The sequence below is a fragment of the Hibiscus syriacus genome, unplaced genomic scaffold, assembly GCF_006381635.1.
Source record: "Hibiscus syriacus cultivar Baekdansim isolate YM2019G1 unplaced genomic scaffold, ASM638163v2 tig00112305_pilon, whole genome shotgun sequence".
NCBI classification, from domain to species: domain Eukaryota; kingdom Viridiplantae; phylum Streptophyta; class Magnoliopsida; order Malvales; family Malvaceae; genus Hibiscus; species Hibiscus syriacus.
This window is the reverse complement of record NW_024063299.1, coordinates 660690-685781: the sequence shown is the minus strand read 5'-3', so window position 1 is coordinate 685781 and position 25092 is coordinate 660690. Positions and strand designations below refer to the sequence as shown.

General features: G+C 32.4%; 2 pseudogenes; one reads left to right on the top strand and one right to left on the bottom strand.

Annotated features, from left to right (window-relative positions):
• The first annotated feature begins 5671 nt into the window (after positions 1-5671).
• Positions 5672-8722, top strand: LOC120177686 (annotated as a pseudogene).
• A 918-nt stretch (positions 8723-9640) lies between these two features.
• The window catches only part of LOC120177709, a 32213-nt pseudogene continuing 16761 nt past the window's right edge, over positions 9641-25092 (bottom strand).

Below are 25092 nucleotides of genomic sequence, written 5' to 3'. Positions count from 1 at the left end.
TATAGTGTACTTCAAGAATTTGGCAACTAAAAACTTTTTAGCTTCAGTATCGTCGGATTGATATTTGTGGTCCAAAGTCTCCCATAATTTCTTTGTCGTTTGATATGTAGAATACACTAGATATAGTGAATCACGTAAATAATTCCAGATATAATTCCAGCAAGTGAAGTCAAAATGCTTCCAAGCATGATATAATTCCAGTAAATGTCCTTTGAAAACGATGACATTGTCTACCTCTCTTTCCTTTTTAAAAACAGGGGGATCTTCTTTCAAGAACTTAACATAGTTCACTGTAGTCAGATAGAACCAATCTTTTGTTACCATATCTTGAAATTTTCTCCACAAAATTTCAATGGCATCTCTTCATGGTTAACAACCACTGATGCTGATTGATTCACATTCACATTTTGATTTTGAAATGGAATTATCATTCTAGTGTCCAAGCTGGGCAACCCGTTGGAGTTTGTTGTTTCCATTTTCTGTAAAATAATGGAACCGAAATTAGTAATCAAAAATAGTACCATGACAATTTCTACTAAAACAAATTTGTCTAATCTAAGCAAACCCGTTAAAATGATAAGATAAATCCCGAAAACGAATTAATTTTCTTTTCTCGATTTCCGCAAATTTTTCTAATTGTCTTGGATTTGGTTAAGAAAGGTAGAAGAAGATTTTGCCTTAAGATTGTTATAATATAACAATACGAGATGGAAAATAAAAAAAATTAAAACTTGTATTGAAATAAAAAAAATACATATTAAAGTGCAAAACTAGGATATTGGTAGAATATTGAATTTGGAAGTGGTCAAGGCTTGCAATTACGCAGTTTCCTTATGACAGAATTTGGGTCACTCCTTGGTGCTCAATATCCTTTGGTCGTTTGTCTCCCAAGATACAACAACAATACGATCAATGCAGAAGTAGCACAACTTGTGAGATCACGAACCTTTTTCTGCTAGAGAATATCATCGAAAACAAGAGGAGAATAGAGGATTTGAGTTGTGTAAAACATAATAGTTTTGCACGGTATTTATAGAGTTTTAAATAGGAGAAAAGTTGGAAACAAAATTTTTGAAAATAAAGGCTATTGATTAGTATCCAAATAAAATCAGAAATAATCAATTAATTTTCATTGTGAAATGATTAATAATATCCGAATAAAATAAAAAATAATTAAATCTCAATATGAGCTGCAATCATACCATATTATTATTTGAATTAATGGAAATCATATTTAATTCAGAATATTAAAAAATATATGAGACATTTAAAGAAAAATATTTAGTTCATAGTATGCAAAATATCCACATGCCCCTAAATGGGCTCGATTGGTCCGAACATTCGCGCTGCCCATGTCGTACGCCCCCAACCTCAATGGGTTTGGTGAGCTTTAATTTGCACCCTTGCACTTGCGTGCGAGACACAATTTTAACATAAGTCATTTAAAAATTGATAAGTGGGTTTGTGTATATAAACCATTCCCTTGTTTTTTATCCCGCCAACGTGGGATATGTGTTTTTTCATTTTCCTTATACAACACAATTCATATGTACTCTACTTTAAACATCAATTTCTCATTCATCATTCAACCATTTTGAGCATACGAAATACTGTTGTAAAGATCTAACATAGTAGAATATGAATTAATAAATTCATTATTCGATTATCAATTTTTAACCTTAGAAAAATGTCTCAAAGTTTTTAATTTATCATATTTTTTCTAACAGAAGGTTTATATTAAAAATATATTTTATATAATATGTATTTTTTACCTACATTATGATCCCTAAAATTAACATTAATTCAACAATGGATGACATTGCCTATATTTGTAGGGAGCCCCTTGCAGAAGGCAAAAGGCTATTACTTCAAAATGTTGAAAACAACCCTTGCCCTTGACTCAGTTTTTTCATTCAATGCCATAAACTCATATGATGTTTTATGTATTTTTCACGATATAAATGGAACACAAGTTATTATATTTTTTTGTATTATTTTAACGTGAACAATACTTATATAATTTTAATGTTTAAATTAATAAAAATTAAATTTTAGAGACTAAAATAGAAATGAGGAAAAATTCAATGGTGAAATTTGTAATTTACCTATCTAAAAACCTAACGGAGGCTAATCCCAGTTATGTGCCTAGTATTTTCCTTGTTAAATTTGGTGTCTACATCGTAACAATTGTTAAATTCAATTGTTTACTGAAATGTGTTGCCCTCGTATTTTTTTGAAGTTTTTATTTTAAAAAAAATAAGAATACTATTAATTTAAAAAAACCTAATTCTTTTTAAAATTTACAAAAGAAAAAAATCATAAAATCTCTCATTCTAACCTCCACACCAGTCGTTACTGATCATCAACGTCCACCTTCACCATTGTCGAATGACTATCCATCTGTTGTCGGACATCCACTATCGACCATTGCTCTTCTTAACATTTTCTCAATTCCTTAAATCTATAAATTCTTAAACTTAAATTCCTAACCCTAATCCCAAATTTATCATTAAAATACCATTGATTGAAGCATGAACTGTGAATTTCATAGACGAGAGGGGATTTTCCGGGGGAGAGAGACTTGTGCACGGGGAGATTGTGGGCATTGTTTTCTTAAAAATAATTTTTAAAAAAATATATTTTTTTCAAAATTTTAAATTAAATTTCGAAAAAATAAATAAACATGATACAATTTAATAATCGTTACAGTGTAAATACTTAAAAGTATAACAAAAAAAAAACGTTAAGTATCTACTTTTTGTAAAAATATTCTTTAGACACATTTTATTAACCAAATGTATAATTTGAGTATTTATTTTTATATTAAATCTTTTAAAAAAAGGATAATTTTAATATTAAATAAATTAATTTTTTTTGGTTAGAAATTGAGAGTCAGAAAAGGGTAATAAATTTTGGTGGAAAGAGTACATTATTTTTGGGTTGCAGGACCGACTTTATTCATAGTCTGTTAAATACAACTTTTAAAAAGTTATGGGATCCACTGGTATTGGGCGCATGCTATAACTCTATCTTCAAAATAATAAGATTTATATAATAAATTAATTATTTAAACTGAATACGATAATCAAGATAATTTTTACATAAAATAATATTTCAATTAAACTTTATTTAAAAGTTTATAATTAAATAAACTCTTTGAAAATAAAAATATGTAATAATTATTGAAAAATATAAAAAATTATTTCAAATAGTCCATTTTAATTTTTACTTTACCCCTATTATGTATGGGTGTTGTACTGAAAGATTAATTTATTTAATTGACATTTATTATTAACTTATTTTTATTTCTTTCTTTATTAGCCAAATATAAAACAAATACAAATAATATTTATTTAAAGATTTTCAATCGTTTGACATTGAATATTCACACTATTGTATATGTGTTATTTAAACTTAAAACTTTAAAAAATAACAACAATTCTTTAATCATCGTATTCATTTGATTTAATTTAATTTCTTATAATTTGAATCGTTCTTGTATTTGTCAATAATATGATTGTACATACAACATTAAAAGAATGGTTAAATCCTTATATTAGTCCCTATATTATGCATTGATCATAAATTTTATCAAATCTCTATACTTTTTAAATATTGAAAAATAGTCATGATCTAAACAATAGTTGTTAAATATATTAAATCAAATTATGTTATCGATTCATATATTATACGTAAGTTACAAATTTAGTTTTTGTTCATCAATTTGATAATTTTAAGTCATATACTAAAAAGTTTGACAAAAACGAAATAAAAGAAAGAGGGAGAGAATGAATGAAAATACCATTTAATAGGCAAAAGCAGAATTATGAAATTATTGACCATTGGATAATTTTATTTTTTTCACCATTACGATAAATAATATTATCAATTTATAACAAAAATAATCATTTTGTCTATTAAATTAATAATGTGGCACATTAAAATAATTTAATATCTAATTTAATTGTTAAACTATTGTTAAAATATCAACTAGGTCCTTTAACAAATTTCTAATTCATTATTCTCTTATCTTCTTATTCTCTTATTCTTTTCCTACGAAACAAAAACTCTAGGCCTCACCACTGTCCAACAAGCTTCTCCAATCGAATCAGCCAACAAAAGCTTCCTCTTTTCTTTATTTTGTTTATCCAGATTATTTTCATAGAAAATGATTCAATTATCTCGAAATACAAGCTTCGACTTTTGACTTTCTTTACTTTGATTTGCTATATCGAACTTCAAATTGATCGGTGTCGATGGATGAAGGATTGAGATTAGTGCTGGAAAATGAGAAGAAAATAGAGAACATGCAAGGTTTGTGAGTTTTGGGTTGTTGAAATCTTATTGATTTTGAATATTATGCCCTGTCAATGACGGAATTGAGTATATAGAGATTGTGATTTCGTTAAATTTTTGGGGTCAAATGGTGCCACGAGTAATTTAGAGATTAGAAAACTTATATGAGGTAAATTAGATACAAAACAATTGTTGAAGGATCTAGTTGGTGTTTTACCAATAACTTAAGCACAATTTCATTACAATTTAATAATGTTAGTGACCGTAATATATTTTTTCAAACTTTAATCACGAAAAAAAAACTTATCAAAATGGCCCTTGTTGTATTTTTCCCTTTATGAGTAAATGATAATGTGTTATTGGTTTTCAATTTTCATCTACGAAGGGATCACTGTCGCCTACATAGGTAATTTACTCACGATTCTATTATACTAATGAAAAAAATAATTATAATATAAAATCAACATAAAATAACGTAAATTTATAATATTCTAAATTGTTTATATAATCCAATTACTATTATTCAAATTTATCTAGAATAATTAAAAGAAAGTACATAGTTAGAATTTCTCTTAATCATTTTATATTCTTTGTAAAAATAAGTATTCAACCCTAAAATGTTTAGAGAATGATATTTTCTTTTATAAACTAATAATGATATTTATACGAACACATCAAATATAATTAATAATTTTGTCAAGCTACGTCGGTAAAAAGAAGCTCTACCAACTAAAGATGATATGAATATGAAACCCAAGACGTAACTTTAGACGATAAAATTTCCGCCTAATCAGTCGAGTTTGACTAACGTTGAATTCAAAGCGACTTAAAAAGTGTAAAACTGAACTCTATTAAACTTGAAAACTTAAAATAAAAAATTAAAGTTAAACTTAAATTTAAATTCGAATATTAAATACATAAAAACCTTATGTAATATTTTAAAAAATAACATACAAATGGTATTATTATTATTATTTTAATTTCAAAAATCTAAAATTTTAATATAGTATTTAATAATTTTTTTAGTCGAATATCAAATACTCACTTTGACTTATTAAAAATTTGAGTTAAGTTTAAACTTATATCATGCTAAATAAACTTTGACCCAATCTTTCTTAAATATGATATGTATCTCCTTCACAGCCAAGTTCTAATGTCCAAAATCCTTTTCTGGCAAGATGAACAGAGAAATGTCCCTGATATGTGAGATGAGGGGGCCACCTCTCCGTCCACCATATCTCCATTCCCTCCTTTTCTCTCCTTGAACACATGTTTCTGTCTTACACTCCAATATGAACATCTCATCATCTCCATTTTCGTCTTTTTTATGTGTGCTTCTACTCCTCTTTCCCTTCATTTCCATACTTGTTGTAAGGCACGAGATTTAACTCATTTTCTCCACCATGAGTAAGCTTGTTGTTGAAGTTGTTGAGGCCATTGATTTGATGCATAAAGATGAACAGGGTTCTTCCAGCCCTTTTGTGGAGGTTGAATTCGATGGACAACGTCAAAGGACCCAAACCAAGCACAAAGATCTTAACCCTTCTTGGAATCAAAAGCTTGTTTTTGATGTAAACAATCTCGGGGATCTTGAATACCAGACCCTTGGTGTTACTGTTTATAATGATAGACAAGGTGACCGTGGTCACAACCGGAAATTTCTCGGAAGAGTCAAGATTTCCGGCGGTTCGGTCCCGTCGTCGGAATCCGGTTCCGGTGTGCAACACTACCCGCTTGATAAATGTGGCCTTTTTTCAAATATCAAAGGGGAGATTGCATTGAAAATTTATGCCGTGCATGATGGAGTTCCTCAAGAGCCGGTGGTACAATGTGCGGTTCGTGAGAGCGTTGTTGCTGAAAATGAAGAAATCGAAGGTACCCTTTGAGGAGATCGACAGTAACAGTTTTGATGAAGAAATCAAGGTAGAAGAAAAGGTGAAGAAGAAGAAGAAAGAACAAGAGTGAGGACTTTTCGCTCTATAGGGACCGGGGCTGGTGGTCCTCCTCCAGCTCGCCTCAGTCTGCACCGCCTCCTGTTAAGGAGAAACCGCCGGTGGTGGATACCAGAGTAGATTTCCCTAAAGCAGCACCGCGGGCTGCTAGTGTAATGCATATGCAGATGCCGAGGCAGAATCCGGACTACCTGTTGGTGGAAACAAGACCGCCGGTGGCGGCACGTTTGCGGTACCAGGCGGCGACAAGACATCGACTACTTACGATTTGGTGGAGCAGATGCATTACCTGTATGTAAATGTGGTGAAGGCAAAAGATCTTCCTGTTATGGATCTTTCAGGGAGCCTTGATCCTTATGTAGAAGTGAATCTTGGGAACTACAAAGGGCAAACAAACACTTGGAGAAGAATCAGAACCCTGTATGGCACCAAATCTTTGCTTTCTCAAAGGAAAGGGTGCAATCGAGCTTGCTTGAAGTTGTTGTCAAAGATAAGGATTTTGGGAAGGATGATTTTGTTGGGAAAGTTGTGTTCGATGTTATGGAAATCCCTCTTCGAGTTCCCCCAGATAGCCCATTGGCACCTCAATGGTACAGATTGGCAGATAATAGAGGTGACAATTAAAGGGTAAATTATGTTAGCAGTTTGGATGGGAACACAGGCCGATGAGTCGTTTCCGGAGGCATGACATTCGGATTCTCACAACATTAGCCACTCGAACTTGGTTAATACGCGGTCGAAAGTTTATTTCTCCCCCAAGCTGTATTACCTTCGAGTTCATGTCATGAAAGCTCAAGACCTCGTTCCGCATGACAAAGGTCGCCTTCCGGATCCGTATGTTAAGGTGGCGGTTGGGAATCAGATTAGACCAACGAAGGTACAACAGCGGACCGTTCATCCAGTTTGGGATGATCAGCTTATGTTTGTTACCTCTGAGCCTTTCGAAGATTACATAATCATATCTGTTGAAGATAGGATTGGACCTGGTAAAGATGAGATTTTAGGGAAGGCGATGATTCCACTTCGAGAAGTGCCTCAGATATTGGAAACCGGTAAGCCACCTGACCCTCGGTGGTTTAATCTGCTCAAGCCTTCAAAGGCGGAAGAGGAGGGTGAAAAGAAGAAAGAGAAATTCTCAAGCAAGATCTTGTTGCGGTTTGTTTTCGAGGCAGGATACCATGTTCTTGATGAATCTACACATTTCAGCAGTGATCTTCAACCATCGTCGAAGCACCTTAGGAAGCCAAGCATTGGGATTCTCGAACTTGGGGTTTTGAGTGCAAGGAACTTACTGCCTATGAAGATGAAGGAAGGTAAGATGATTGACGCATATTGTGTGGCTAAGTATGGGAACAAATGGGTGAGGACTAGAACGCACTTGATACTCTGACTCCTAGATGGAATGAGAAGTATACTTGGGAAGTTGATGATCCGTGTACTGTGATCGCCATTGGTGTGTTTGACAATGGCCACACCAATGGAAGCAAAGATGATGCAAGGGATCAAAAGATCGGGAAGGTGAGAGTTCGGCTATCGACTCTTGAAATCGATCTTGTTTATACTCATTATTACCCTTTATTGGTTCTTACACCTTCTGGTTTGAAGAAGCATGGGGAGCTTCAGTTGGCATTAAGGTTCACTTGCACTGCTTGGGTTATCATGGTGGTTCAATACGGAAGACCGTTGCTTCCCAAGATGCACTATGTCAATCCTATACCAGTTATGAACATAGACTGGCTGCGCCACCAAGCAATGCAGATTGTGGCAGCAAGATTGCAAAGAGCAGAGCCACCACTGAGGTGGTTGAGTACATGTTGGATGTGGATTACCATATGTGGAGTCTCAGGAGAAGCAAAGCAAATTTCTACCGCATTATGTCGGTTCTTTCAGGGGTGACTGTTGTTTGCAAGTGGTTCAACGATATCTGCTACTGGAGAAACCCAATCACAACCTGTCTGGTGCATGTGTTGTTCTTGATACTTGTTTGCTACCCAGAATTAATATTGCCTACAATTTTCCTCTACCTGTTTGTGATCGGGATATGGAACTACCGGTTCAGGCCGAGACATCCCCCGCATATGGATGCCCGGCTTTCTCAAGCAGATAATGCACACCCTGACGAGCTAGATGAAGAATTTGATTCGTTTCCAACATACAGACCATCAGATATCGTACGAATGAGGTACAATAGGCTGTGAAGTGTTGCTGGTAGGGTACAGACAGTGGTCGGAGATCTGGCAAGCCAAGGGGAAAGGGCTCAGGCAATACTAAGCTGGCGTGATTCAAGAGCAACGGCAATCTTCATCATCTTGTCCTTGATCTGGGCAGTGTTCATTTATGTCACTACATTCCAAGCAGTGGTTGTTCTGTTCGGTCTCTACTGGCTACGTCATCCACGCTTCAGAAGCAAGCTGCCATCGGCGCCTGTCAACTTCTTCAAAAGATTACCATCCAAGTCAGATATGCTAATATGAGAAATCAAGTGAACTTCATAATTATTCGTTTATTCAGTATGTGAATAAAGGGATGCAGTAAATAACTTTCAACAGATGTCATATACCAGAAGATGGGGAAGAGAAAAGCAATCCATCACCCCATTAGAGAATCTCACTTTCTAGCTTTGGATATGCGCTTTCTCAGTTTACTTAAGATTCATCTATGGAACCCCACAATTCTTTTCAGCTGCTATTCAAGATAAGTTATCATTTGTGCACCTCATGAATGTAGGCTAAATACATCCACAAGGGAGCTAAAAAGGTAAAAGGAAATGTAGGCCTGTGCCGGGAAGTTTTTCTTACTACTACTACTACATATATTTATAGGATAAAAATGCCCGTCTAATTAAAAAAAAAATAAGTTTAACAATGGCTCTGAAAATCTCTCAAATGTCATTGGCACTTGTGTTAAAAAAAGTACAACAACAAAAAGTTAACTCTGACATTGGAAATCTTCCAAAACCAAAAAGAGAATAACAGTCTAAAAGGAATGTCTAAGGAAAGTAGCCAGTTAATACTTATAGAAAATATTAATATTTTTTAATATTTAGGTCAAGCATTACCTATAATTATGGTTTTTTTTATCGAAAATTAAGTAGTGATATTAATATTTTTGGTAAAAAAATAATATTTTAGATAATGTTTTATCAAAAAACATTAAAAAATATTAACATTTCTGGTAATATATTTATTTAACCGTATATTAGGCTAAAGGACACAATTTCATTTTGATGGTAAAGTCCTAAATTCTAGATGCATTATTACTGCAACAATCATCAAAAAGCTAACAAAGATACCAACAAGAAGAGCCCTATCAACAATACCCCAGCCGCCTGGGCCCCAATCCTGCTTGTTCTTTAGCCCTGAGACAAATTTATTCTCCACCATTTTACGCTCATGGTTCCTTCGCTTCCTTAGTAACCAGTGAATAGGATTTTTGCTGCCTCGATTTTCCATCGAACTATCATTCTTGGAAACCGCATATTTTTCCAATCTAATCTGTCCTCCACAAATGTCTGGTCCACAAGATCATGGTCCTGGCTCCTCAGAACATGCACAACTATCATACTGGTTGGAGCAAGGGAGCGGTTTCTCCCGAGTAGTAACATTCTCCGCAGCCATTGTCACATTTTCTTGAGTGTGAGTCTCAATCACTTCCCCAAACACTGACCATCTTCCCACTGATGTTATCTTCACCATAGCTGAAGTGCCCAAAATACTTTCAGGAGCAATTACGAGAACCTGCACATATCCCTTCGTGTGGCCAACCTTGGGATAATGAAGAAAATACAAGAGGTTAGCACACACTAGATATTAGATGGTCCTGAAAATTGCATTTAGATAAATTCTGGGCACATGAAATGCCAAGTACCAATTTGAAATATACACCATATCAGTCGACCATGAATGGGTTTTAAACAAAGAATTGAAATATTGGCTTCAAATTGTTGTTTAAGAGAGTCAAACAGAGACAACTGACAGACTTTCAAACTAGAAGTAAAAAGGAAACTACCACATTGCGTTCCATCAAACCCAGAAGAAAGCAGGAAAGAAAAATTGAATGCATAGTAAATCAATTAAACACTGAACTGGCTTGCAAGGGGCAGTTCGTTTCTATAAAAAATAAGGAAGAAATCAAGTTCATCAAGACACCAGGACAGTAAACACATTAATATGCCATCGCAAAGCAGCCCAACGGCAGGGTTTTAGTCCACAAACATCGGAGAATAAATCTAGTTTAAGCTGAAACCTAGTTTCCTAACTAGTGCCACAACACAGGATGAAAAAGAAGTATACAGAAGAAGTGAAAAAGTTTATTTTATCAGTAACAAACCGTCTTATCAAATGAATACCATCAGTTGCAATTTCAGTAATCCAAATTCTTTCAACTCTGCCTTCCATTCCATTGTACGGTGTAAAGGTTTTTTTTTATAAGAAGTGAGGTCTCGTTAAAAACCCCTTCATGATTAAAGGATCGCCAAGAGGTTCTCCTTAATCAGTGGAAGGAGGAAAAGAGTGCCTCAAGATTCATTAAAAACATTCAGATACATAAAAAACAACCAAACCCCTTACAAAGAACAACCCAAAACACTCAAACAAACACCCTACACAAAACAATGAAACTAACCATTACCAGCCTTAGCTAAACCATCAGCCTCTATATTAGTTATTCTAGCAACCCATCTAATAACACCCTCCATATCTCTTAACGTAGCAACAATGTCCTTCACTAAATCAACGTAAAAAAAAGAACATCTATCTAGATTCTTAACCCATTCCACTGTTAGTTTACTATCAGTTTCAACGAACAAACGATTCTTGAACCGATGACATAGAGAGTCATAGAAAATTAAACCCTTCTTAATGGCTTTAAGTTCCATCAAAGTAGGAGGACCTGGTCCAGTAGCCTCTTGGAAAGAACCCATCACAGTACAATCCTCATCTCTTAATAAACCACCTATACTACTTTTTCTCCAATCACCACACACAACTGCATCCACATTCAGTTTTAGAAAGCCCTTTGGAGGAGGAAACCAAGGCACAATATTTAGAATCGAATTCCTGGAAGAAAAGTATAAATCCGCAATATGGATCACTAATGAGAGAATCCTTAGAAATAGATACATCATTGAACTTAGCTAAGAACCAAGAAGCGAGCCTAAATCTTGTCATAAAAAATAGATCAATCTGATCTAGCAATCCCCCTTCAAACACAATGGCATTTCTGAATTTCCAAATAGTCCAAAGAACGACTCCCAGAATAAAGGACAAAATAGAAGAATAAGACACCAAATCATCCTAAGCTAATAAAAAACTTTGAGCATTGTCATGAAGAACCGAATTAACTTCCCAAAAATTCAGGAACTTATTCCATAGGGACCACACCATAGAGTAGATGAAGAATAAATGAGAGGGAGATTCGATCTCCCTTTTACAAAAAGGACAAACATAGTCTACAATCCTCGAAACCCCTCGCTTTTGTAATTCAGACTTTACTGCCAATTTCTGATGCACAACCTGCCACATAAAAGTCTCCACTCTTGGAGGCACCAATCCCCTCCAAATGTTTTTCATCCAAAAAGTCTCAACTTTCGAAACATAGTAGCATAACTTGACACAAGATTTGACAGAATAAATACCTTCCCCATTTCCTTTCCAGACCATCTCTCGACACTTGGGACACACTAATATTATGAATGATAGCTAATAAGTTTGAAAACTGATACAGTTCCCAATCACACAAATTTCTTCTCAACTGAACATGCCAAGACCACTCTGCTGATCGAAATTCACCAAATTCAATTAACGTCCCATTCTGATTCAAAGAAATAGTAAATAATCTCGGGAAAACAACTTTAAAGGGAGACTCTAATGCCCAACTATTAAACCAAAAACGAATATTCTCTCCATTACCCACTTGAACTTTAAACAGCTTCGAAACTTAGCACCGAACTGATCTTCTTTAAAATGATTGTTGACCACCGATTTCCAAAGCCTTGAAGCGTTTGTAGGAAGTTTACTCTTGAAACATAACAAAATTGAGTCCATATTATATTTGCTACAAATCACCTTCTTCCACAAGGACTCCCTATCATTAACAAATCTCCAAGAACATCTCCAAGAACATTTCCCTAGTAAAGCTCTATTCATGAAATTAAGGTTCAACACACTCAGACCACCAAAACTTTTTGCTTTACACACTGTCGACCAGTTAACCCAGGGAATCTTTTTCAACTCTACCCCTCCTCCCCATAAAAAGTTGGCCATGATTGAATTGAGTTTTAAATTCACCGAAGAAGGCATATTAAATAAAGACAAAAAATATGTAGGTAACGAGCACAAAACCGACTTCAATAATACCAATCTCCCTGCCACAGAAAGGGTTTTTGCCTTCCAACCAGCTAGCTTTTTGAAAAATTTCTGAACAACCGGATCCCACAAAGCTAAATAATTCATGTTCGCACCAAGTGGCAGCCCAACATAATCCGAAGCGAAACGACCAACTGAACAACCAATGTTACCCACCCATTCCTTAACCTCTTCCTCACTAATGTTAACACCAAATAATTTGCTTTTGCTGAGGTTCAATTGAAGATTAGTCATAACTTCAAAAACTCATAAAACTCTCTTTACATTTAAAATCTACATCTTTGATGCATTACAAAAGATAATGAGATCATCTGTAAATTGCAGATGAGATAAAATAAAGGAATCTTGTAACACCCTTAACTCGTATACGTCTCGATATACGAGTCAAAGATGTCACATCAACTTAAAAACATTTACTGAATTGAAATTGCCTAAAAATTTGTTTCATTTGAAAACACTCTTATTTTAACTTTAAAAATCTATTTTAAAGTATATCTCAACTATTATTTATTTCTTTGTCACATGAAAATAAATTCATTTGTTAATCAGTAATTTTACCAAACCATGTCTTTTCGTGAAATCTTTTAAAAACATAATAACGTAATATATTCTTTTCATGCATAGATACTGATAAAAATAAACTAAGTAAAATAAACTAAAATAGTTCTATTTTACTATTACATATTATTAAAAATAAATATGATGAATAGAAATCACTGACATAATTATACATGCCACTATAAGTCAAAAGAATCATCATAGATGTCTTACTGATACTGATGATATGTATGTCTTTCCAAAAAGATGCTCTGATAGCTCCTTACTGATCGTACTTATCCTTATTAGAACCTACGCATGAAAATCATCACGCGTTAAGTACAACTTAGTGAGACAATAATAATAAAGGTGAGAACAATTAAGTAAAATATCGTAATATATAAAATCATCAAAATAAAACAGATAGAATTTTTAGAACGTTCAAACTGATGCCTCATGTTGAACTTTATCATAAACCTGAAAAGAATCATTTGATAATTTTCACAAGATCATAATAAATTAGATCAAATAGAATTTTTAGAACTTTCTTATTTCATTTTTATAGCTCAAAGTATATTTTAAGAGAATATAAGGTACGTGAGTCAGACGAGTGTGCGCAATACAGATCTCAGATCATCAGAGTTGAAACAGATAAGCACACACAATGCTATCACATCGGAAATAACAATATGCACACAAAGTACATTCAAATCAGAATATATATACTAGTGTACACTCATGTACACCACACTATGTCAGAATCAAAACAAATAATCACTCCACCTCATGGCATGCCAATTATACCTATGACTCTCCATATAACATAAAGTGGGCTTTTTAGTTCATTTCGTAATCATTTGATAAAAATCATATAAGAATCAAAAATATATTTAATTTACATTCGTAAAATGTGACATAGACAGTTCATACCCAAAATCATTCATAAAACTTATAAAAAAATATGATGGATATAATTCCATAATCAAAACATAATTCATATCTTTGAAATAAACAATGTGAGGTTGACTTATCGCAAGTCGTCCTTGATCAAAATAATTAAATAAATTGCACTCACTTTTGCCTCACTATAGAACTTGTATACAATAATCCTAGTCACGAGCTTTTTCCTTTCCTTTTGGATCGTTCGGATTGCTAGATTTATTGTAATCTGACAATACCAAATTATAACTCAAAATTGTTTGAACTACATATTAGTATCGTACTAATATAAACTGATTTTAATATTCAAAAATCTACAAAATAAAAAAAACGATATCATTTAAATCATATTTCCATCATAATTTCCAACTTCTCAAAATACTCTTCCAAATCCATGAATATTTATTTTCATCTTTAACCCTTCATCTTGGCTAAATTACACAAATAAGTCATAAATTGTAAATTCTTTTTAGAATTCACCTCAACCTTTCCATTTAATTCATAATGGTCCTTCACCATTATGATCATTGTACATTAATTACAAAAAATTCTAGCACTTTAATGAAATACCCAAATCTATACCTCAACATTCAAAACATTTATAATTTCAACCCAAACTTTCCTAAACTTTTGATTTTCAACCACCAAACTTAATATATTTATAATTCAACAACAACTCAATATTTAATTCAAAATTCAGCATACTAATAAAATTTTCAGAATTCAATAATTTACTCAAATAATACTTCATGATTTAAGAACTTGCAAACAAATCCCCAAAGTTTTGGGACCTTACGAATTCCACCATCTAATCATTAAACTGAATTCTTTTATAATTCTTATCAACATTTCCAATTTATTCAAAATGGCCTCTTGCCATTTAAATTCAATTCAAAGTATCCAAAAATATACTCAAACATTTAAACATTACTCTTCAGCTTCTACTCCATTTCCACTTAAATTCTAAAATTTACATATCCAGACAACTCGTACTACCTTTAAAGAATCAATATTTTGTATTGATACACACACTGGAATTTAATTCCTCTTCTTACGTTGAAAACTAAACTCGAATAAAAATCTACACATATAAATAAATCCTTCTATTTCATTTTGTACAATTTATGGTGAATTTTTAAAGTTGACCAAAAAAATCTGTTTTGTATAGAATATGCTGACCCCGTTTTTCTGATCTTTCCTCGGTTAAAAATTAATATCTTTTTGTATATACCTTGAAATTGATCCCCATTTATTTTTAAAAAAAACTATATTGATATACGAACACAAATATATAAGAATAATCTTCAAATCATTTTTATATAATATCTGGTGAATTTTCAAATTCACTGTCAAATTCAAAAATCTAAATTGTTTTCCTTACTTTGCATCCTTAGGTTCTTCATCAATTCTTACAACCAATTCTTTAAAATCCCTTAACTCTTAATAACCCCAAATCATAAAATCTCATCACACATTTATCTTCACCATGGAATTTTTATACTAAATAATAGAGAAATTCATGTAGATTAATTCGCTATCTAATAGCTAAACTCAAAAATCAAGTAAATAACTTCAAAAATGAAAATAAAATTCCTTACCTTGAAGAACCTCAAGTGTCGATGGAGAGATAGCTTGCTCCTGAAAGATGTTCAGCTTTCTTGAATATAATGATAATAATTATCTTAACACATGGCTTAAATATAATTAAATTGAATTAAAAATTCAATTTAATAGGAAATTTCATTTTTGTCATTAATGAAACTTCATAACTGCAACTTTGCCACTCTTTGACATCAACCCTTACCTCATCATATCCATTAAGAAAATATTTTAATTCTGATTTTATACTTATATCCTTGAAATTTTTGAAAATTGCAATTTAGTCACATAATTCCAAATTTTTGGCTTAACATGGAAAATCGACCTTAATTTCATTGATCCATGTTAAATTTCACTTTTCTAAAATATATAAATAATACTTCCAACCTTTATCTAGCATCCTTCACATTTTCTTGAAATAATGATTCGATCTGATTATCCGATTTCAATACCGAACTTTACTTCTTTATAGCTTTTAACACAATTCTCGTACCAAAAATCTGATACCAACTAAAATCTCTATTTAATCCAAACTGTTCATTTACAGGCTAAAATATATAACTTTTAAAAATTATAATTTTGGTCCCTTTGCAAAGTTTATACTTTAGCCTCTAAACTTTCAAAACTTACATTTTAGTCACTGGTCAAAATTTGGTGTATTACAATTCCTCCCCCTTAAAGAAAATTTGTCCTCGAATTTTCTCTATGTATCTATATACCTGAATTAAATAGATGAGGAAACTTTTTCTTCATGTCTTCTTCTCGTTCCCATGTTGCTTCTTCAACTTTATGATTCCGCCAAATAAATTTTACCAATGGAATCGTCTTATTTCTCAATTCTTTTACTCCATGTGGTAAAATCTTTATTGACTCCTCTTCATATGATAAATATGGTTGAAACTCAATTTCCTCCGGTGTAATCACATGTGAAGGATCTGATCGATATCTTTGAAGTATCGATACATGAAATACATTATGAATCTTGACCATCACTGGAGGTAATGTCAACTGAGAAGCTACTGGTCCAACTCTCTTTACAATCTCATATGGTCCAATAAATCTTGGACTCAATTTCCCTTTTATTCCAAATCACAGAATCTTTTTTCCAATGTGACACCTTAAGAAATACCTTATCACTTACTTGATATTCAATCTCTTTTCTTTTTTCCAACTTCTCAAAATACTCTTCCAAATCCATGAATATTTATTTTCATCTTTAACCCTTCATCTTTGCTAAATTACACAAATAAACCACAAATTGTGAATTCTTTTTAGAATTCACCTCAACCTTTCCATTTAATTCATAATGGTCCTTGACCATTATGATCATTGTACATTAATTAGTAAAATTCCAGCACTTTAATAAAATACCCAAATCAATACCTCGACATTCAATACATTTATAATTTTAACCCAAACTTTCCTAAACTTTCGATTTTCAACCACCAAACTTAATATATTTGTAATTCAAACTCAACTCAATATTTAATTCAAATTCAACATACTAATAACTTTTCCAGCATTCAATAATTTACTCAAATAATATTTCTTCATTTAAGAACTTGCAAACAAATCCCCAAAGTTTTGGGACCTTTCGAATTCCACCATCTAACCATTAAAATGAATTCTTTTTTAATTCTTCTCAACATTTCCAATTTATTCAAAATGGTATGTTGCTGTTTAACTTCAATTCCAAGTATCCAAAAATATACTCAAACATTTAAACATTACTCTTCAGCTTCTAATCCATTTCCACTTAAATTCTATAATTTTCATATCCATACAACTCACATTACCTTTAAAGAATCAATATTCTGTATTGATATACACACAAGAATTTAATTTAGTTTCTTCCGTTTAGAACTAGACTCGAATACAAATTTATCCATATAAAGAAATCCTTCTAGTTCATTTTGTACAATTTATGGTGAATTTGCAAAGTTGACTGACATAATCTGTTTTGTACAGAATCTGCTGCTCCATTTTTCTGACCTTTCCTAGGTTAAAAATTCATATTTTTTTGTATATATCTTGAAATTGATCCCCGTTTATTTTAAACAAAACTATATAATATAAAAACACAAATATATAAAAATAACCTTCAAATCATGTTTATAGAATTTCTGGTGAATTTTCAAACTCACTTCGTGATTCAAAAATCTAAACTGTTTTCCTTACTTTGCATCCTTAGGTTCTTCATCAATTCTTACAACCAATTCTTTAAAATCACTTAACTCTTCATAACCCCAAATAATAAAATCTCATCACACATTTATCTTCACCATGAAATTTTGATACCAAATGATAGATAATTTTATGTAGATCAATTCTCTATCTAACAGCTAAACTCAAAAATCAAGTAAATACCTTCAAAAATGAAAATAAAATTCCTTACCTTGAAGAACCTCAAGTGTCGGTGGAGAGAGAGCTTTCTGCTGAAAGATGTTCAGCTTTCATGAATATAATGATAATAATTATCTTAATTGTTGAGTTAATCGATCGACGAAATAGCCAAGAGGGGGTGAACTGTCAATTAAAATTTTGGTGGAAGCTTTTGCAGAAAATAGAAAATAATTGCACAACGATTTAGAGTGGTTCGACTTTCTCAACCAAAGTCTACGTCCACTACCTTAGCTATCCACACTAAGGATTTTCCAATAAATTCACTAATTTGTTCTTTCTTTTGAGGACAAAGAGTAACCTTACAACTCCCTCAAGAATTATATCCCAAATTCTTGAGAACACTCTATCCCAAAGAGAAGAATACAAATTTCGCAAACTTACAAAAAAACCTCACAAGGTAGATTGTTTGCACAATTCTAGAACAAAGAAAGAACACTAAAAATAAATACAATTGAGCACCTTAAGTGTTCTTGAAAGCAAAATGAATATTGAATAAAAATAGGCTTGAAAATGCTCAAACTTGAGATTTGATGCTTTCTCTTTGATTCCCTAGCTTCTCTTCTTAATTATTGTTGATCAATGGCTCCTAAGCTTGTTTAAATACTCCTTGAATCACTTCTGAACGTTGGGATTATTAGAGAAGTCAATAGAGTCGTTATGGTGTAATTACCATTTAAAAATCTGTTAGGAGTGTAGGTGCATCGATACACACTCAAGGGTGTATCAGTACACTGTGTGTAAAATTTAAATATTTCAACCGTTATATGACCTAGTGTATCGGTACACTCCAGGTGCATCGGTACACTAATTGCATTCGATGTTTTTAGGAGCCAGGAGTGTATCGATGCATTGTTTGTGCATCGGTATACAAAATAGGTTTGATGTTGGGTGTGCATCGATACACTAAAGAGTGTATCGGTACATCCCTTTCTAAAAATCATTTTGGCTCAATTATGGTTCGAAATACTTTGTCAAAAATTGTTTCAAATATATTTTAAGTTTAAAACACAATTTTACACTTTAGTAAGGATTGAAATTGACCTTTGAAAAACTTGGAGTAATATTTTGATATTTGAATAATTTAATCGAATATACTTTAAAAATGATTATAAAATCTTAAAATTCAATAACACTTAATTTGATATATCGAAACATCAAAATGTTTTCAACAATCTTTCCCTTTTTTGATATAACAAAACATTTGAGTAATTTTACGATTTTCTTTCAAAAATCATTTTTGAAAAGGAAACAATTTTGAGAATTACCTCCCCCTTACTATATTCTACCCCTTTTTGTTAAATCAAAAAGACCCTATAAAACATTTTTAAACAAGATTTATTCTCCCTTTTTAAGAAAAATAGCCAATTGATATAAAATTTAAATCTTAAGCTGCTAAGATCACAATCAAGAGAAAGATTAGCCATTAGTTCCATAAATCAATATTCATAAATAATATTGAAAGGTAATTGGTCATATGTCAACTAATATGTAAATGATACAAAAACTAATGAAACCAATATTAAGATCAAAAATAATCCAAACCAAATATATATATAGAAACATTCAAGTTCAAACATCCATATCATCTAAAACATAACAATCCACAAACATCCAAAATGTTAAAACAATAAGTCCTAAGTTCAATCCAAGAAAATTAAAGTAAGAAAGGTCTAATCATCCATCGGATGATCAGGAGGTGATAAATGTGCCCATATATTGGCCACATCACGAGTAAGTGTATTGATCCATTCATCCATAGTATCGAAACGATGATTCATCGCTTCGTTTTTAGGAGTTAGATGCAACTTGATGGAAGCAAACCTCATGTCAAGATTCTCCATAAACGATAGGAAATATGAAGGCATCTGACTCTCTTGTTGTGTTGGCTCATAATCAGGAATGTGATCGTCGATATCGCGCATGAGTTCTTCAAGCTCTGGATCATCGTCTGCAGCCGGTGCGGTGGAGCTCATGAAGAGCTAGCACCTGGTGTTTTCTCGATGGATCAAACCCATTGATCCTTTTCCCCGATCCATCCTGACTTTTTCAAGGTTGTGAAATTTATTTGGTTCTTAAGAGGGATGGGTATATCAAGCGAGACCCGAAGGTTGGATTTGATAAACAAGTTGCTAAGAAGACAACCGTAAACTAAGGTTTCGATAAATTTGGACAGAACATTGTTCACGGTTTCAACTAGCTCAACAAAGATAATTTGTGGAAAATTTATTTTCTTTTTATGTTGGATACAATGTATCCACCATAAATCTATGACTCTAAGTGAGGAGTACCTACCTCCGGATGGTCTAAACCACCAAGATATGATCAAGTGAAGAAAACGCTCGTGATGAGTTCTTAAGGTACTTGCACTAGCCTTAGCTTTATAAGATGTTGCCACAATCTCTTTTTCATTAACTAAACCTTCGTTTTCTAGTCCAAAGGTGTTAGAGATTGTGTCAGAGTCAATATAAATGAATTGACCTAGAAGATATGATCGAATTCCTATGGTTTCGGAATGAGACTCATTTTGGACACAAACTGCATTGGAATAAAAAAAATGCGGACTAGTTGGTCATAAACGATAGGTTTGAGGTAAAAGAGTTTATCAAATTTCCACGATCGAAGGGTACGAAGATATTCGAATTTCATATTGACCATGGCTTGGATAAAGGGAATACGCTCTTCCCAGATTTTATATGACTCAAACAGATTATGGTACCTATGGTTGAGATTATCTCTACGACCAAGTGGGTTAAACCATGAGTTTAGAATGGTCATATCTAGTTCATTTGGATTTGGATTTTGAGGTGGAGGTGGAATAGGAGGTCAGTTTTGGTTTGAATGACTCGATGATGACCTAGGGCATTTTGGATTAGACATGCTTAAAGATAGTAATGGGTAAGATTACCTGCAAATTTGAAACACATGTATGCAATATAATCAATCCCAAAACTCAATACGAGTCCTCAATATTCAAGGTTCTCTAAAATAATCCTAATGGGAAAATTTGAAAACTATTTGAAAACAATGTTTGAAAATTCATAATACGTATAGTTTTCATGAAAATAACATAATTAGATTAAAAACAACAATTTTAAAATAAAACACATTTTTTATTTCAAAAATTAAAAATAAATTTGAAAATTTGTGTGTTTTTAATGAAATTAGTTTTAGAATCCAGTTTAGAAACATTATATGAACAATGCCCGATATATAATTTAACCTAGAACTAATTAAAACTAGTCCTATGTTCAAAATCAATAAAATAGTGGTTTTAGAAAAATTACCTTGAAAATTTCGGATTGAGTGAGAATGTGATGTTGTTTGCATGAATTTAGCAGGATCAGAAGTTGAAAAATGAACGAATTCTGACTAGAAACGTTGGATTTGAGCAAGATTTGAGAGTGAAGTGTGAGAGAGACGCATGAACGAGGAGTGTTTTTAGTTTGGGGTTTTGATCAAATGAAGAATTTAGGGATTTTAATCCAAAACCCAACGAGTGTATCAATACACTCTTGAGTGTATCGATGCACATTCAAGGAATACATCGGTACACTTTCATAGTGTATCGATGCACGTTGCACAAAATGTCAAAAATCTGTTTTAAACACTCAAAATGCTAAATTAATCAACTATAGTGGTATTGGAAACTCATAGATAGAAAATTAACTATGTTCAATCAATCAAATATATCCTTAAATTATTTGAACATATTATTAATTTTCATTAAAGATCATAAACTCTCCTTAACTATTAGCAAAGAATGCAATCAAAAATATTATTATTATAAGCATTTTTCATTTCTAATTAAAAGTGCTAAAATTATTTTAAACACTAAGTCAAGGTAGGTTGGTTAAACCTAATTCTCTCCTAAGTGTCCAAAATCTTTCCTTATCTAAAGGTTTTGTAAAAATATCCACTAATTGATGCAAAGTATCAACATATTCTAGAACTATATCTCCTTTGTTGACATGATCTCTATTGAAATGATGTCTACTTTCAATATGCTTAGTTCTAGAGTGTTGGATGAGATTTTTAGTGAGACAAATAGCACTAGTATTGTCACACTTGATAGGTATGGTACCAACTTCAATTCCATAATCTAAAAGTTGTTGTTTCATCCATAAAACTTGTGCGCAACAGCTACCCACTGAAATGTATTCTGCTTCAGTGGTAGATAATGCAACACTATTTTGTTTCTTTGAAAACCATGAAATCAGCATATTTCCTAGGAATTGGCAAGTATCGGAGGTGATTTTCCTATCTATTTTGCATCCTCCATAATCCGCATCAGAGAAGGCATGCAAGATAAAGCTAAAGTCTCTAGGATACCAAAGTCCTAAACTAGGAGTGTCTTTAAGGTTTCTAAAGATCCTCTTAATGGCTTTTAGATATGATTCCTTAGGACATGATTGAAATCTAGCACATAAGCAAACACTAAACTTAATATTTGGTCTACTTGCGGTTAGATAAAGCAAAAAGCCAATCATGGACCTATATAATTTAACATCTACACATTTACCTCATTCATCTTTGTCAAGCTTTGTAGATGAGCTCATTGGAGTGGCTTGGGGTTTTCATCTTCCAATCCAAACTTATTGAGCATATGATTGACGTATTTTGATTGATTGATGAAGATGCCATCTTTTTTTTTCTTGATTTGGAGTCCCAAGAAAAATGAGAGCTCCCCCATCATGCTCATCTCGAATTCACTCTGCATTAGCTTAGAAAATTATTGGCAAAGAGCTTCATTAGTAGAACCAAATATTATATCATCAACATAAATTTGAACTAGTAATAAATCTTTACCTTTTCGCTTTAAAACAATGTAGTGTCAACCTTCCCTTTTGAAAAAACCTTTTTCGATTAAAAAGTTTGACAATCTTTCATACCAAGCTCTAGGAGCTTGTTTTAAACCATAAAGAGATTTTGTCAATTTAAAAACATGATCTGAAAATTTTGAATCTTTAAAACCAGGAGGTTATTACACATACACTTCTTCTTTTATAAAATCATTTAAAATGCACTTTTAACATCCATTTGATATAATTTAAATTCATTGAAACATGCAAATGCTAATAACATTCTAATTGCTTCCATCCTAGCTAAGGGAACATATGTTTCATCAGTCTATGTCTTCTTCTTGAGTATAGCCTTGAGCACCAAGTCTAGCCTTGTTTCTCACTATATTATCACTTTCATAAAGCTTATTCCTAAATACCCATCTAGTACCTACAGTAGATTTATTCCTAGGCCTTTCAACTAATGTCCAAACTTTACTTCTCTCAAATTGATTTAACTATTCTTGTATAGCCATAATCCAATTTTCATCATCTAATGCTTCTTGGATATTCTTAGGCTATATTTCTAAGAGAAGATCGAGTTGTTACCCCTTTTGATGGATCACCTATAATTTCACCATCCTTGACATAGCTGTACTCTCTTGGATAAGTGACTTCCCTTTCTTCAATGGTTGGATTCTTAAGAACATCGTGAGTTTCCTCATCTTTTACTTCTTCCTTTGATGATTATTCTCCAACGTCATGTCTAACGTCATGTGTATTTACAATACCTACGTCATCATCAACACAAGAATCCTTCCTCGGAAGGGGATTATTATCGAAAACAACATGTATAGACTTTTCTACAACTAAAGTTCTTTTATTAAATACTCTATAAGCTTTAGAATTTAAGGAATAACCCAAAAAAATTCCTTCATCACTTTTAACATCAAATTTGCCAAGATTGTCTTTACCGTTGTTCAAAATAAAACAGTTACATCCAAATGGATGAAAGTAGTTAATGTTAGGCTTTTATTTTTTGAAAATTTCATATGGATTTTTCTTTAAAATTGGCCTAATCATTACTCGATTAATAACATAACAAGCAATATTTGTGACCTCCGCCCAAAAATATTTTGGCAAATTGTTTTCACAAAGCATTGTTCTAGCCATTTCTTCTAAAGTTATGATTATCCTCTCAACAACTCCATTTTGTTGAGGGGTTCTAGGTGCTGAAAAATTATGGCTAATACCATTAGAATTACAAAACTTAGTAAATCCAAGATTTTCAAATTCAGTACCATGATCACTCCTAACATTAGAAATGGAGTAACCTTTTTCGTTTTGGATTACTTTTGAAAACGTGTTGAAATTTTCTAATGCTTCATCTTTAGTACTTAAGAATAAAACCCAAGTATATCTAGAAAAGTCATCTACCAAGACAAATGCATATTGTTTTCCACCCAAGCTAGTAGTCCTAATTGGCCCAAAAAGATCTATATGGATCAATTGTAATACTCTACTAGTTGATACATCATTAATGGACTTAAATGAAGCTCTTTGATGTTTTCCTTTAGCACAAACATCACAGATTTTATCTTTATCAAATTTTAACTTTGGCAGCCCTCTTACTAAATCTCCTTAAATTAGTTTTTGTAAAACACTCATGCTTGTATGTCCTAGTCTTATATGTCATAACCAACTATCATTTTCATCCTTAGAAACTAGGCATAAATTAGTCATATTAATAGAATCTAAATGCACCATGTAAATGTTTTCTATTCTATGACCAACAAGCATAATTCGAATAGATGCAATGCCAATAACTTTACAACCATTAGTTTCAAACAAGACATTGTATCCTTTATCGCATAATTGACTAATACTCAATAGATTATGCTTTAACCCATTCACATATAAAACATTTTTAATTTGTATGGAAGAGGTATTACCTATAGTACATATACCTTCAATGTGACCTTTTGAATTATCACCAAAAGTCACCTTTGCTCCATTTTTATCGTTTAGCTCTATAAACCGGCTCTTGTCTCTGGTCATGTGTCTTGAGCATCCACTATCAAGGTACCATGAATTTGAACTTGTATTTTGCGCCTTGAAACAATGCTCTTTTTCCTGAGAGCTTTCCCCGATGGCCATCAAGCACAAGTTTGCTACTTCTTGTTCCTCTTCATCGAATTGTTCATCATCACTCCATGTAGCCAC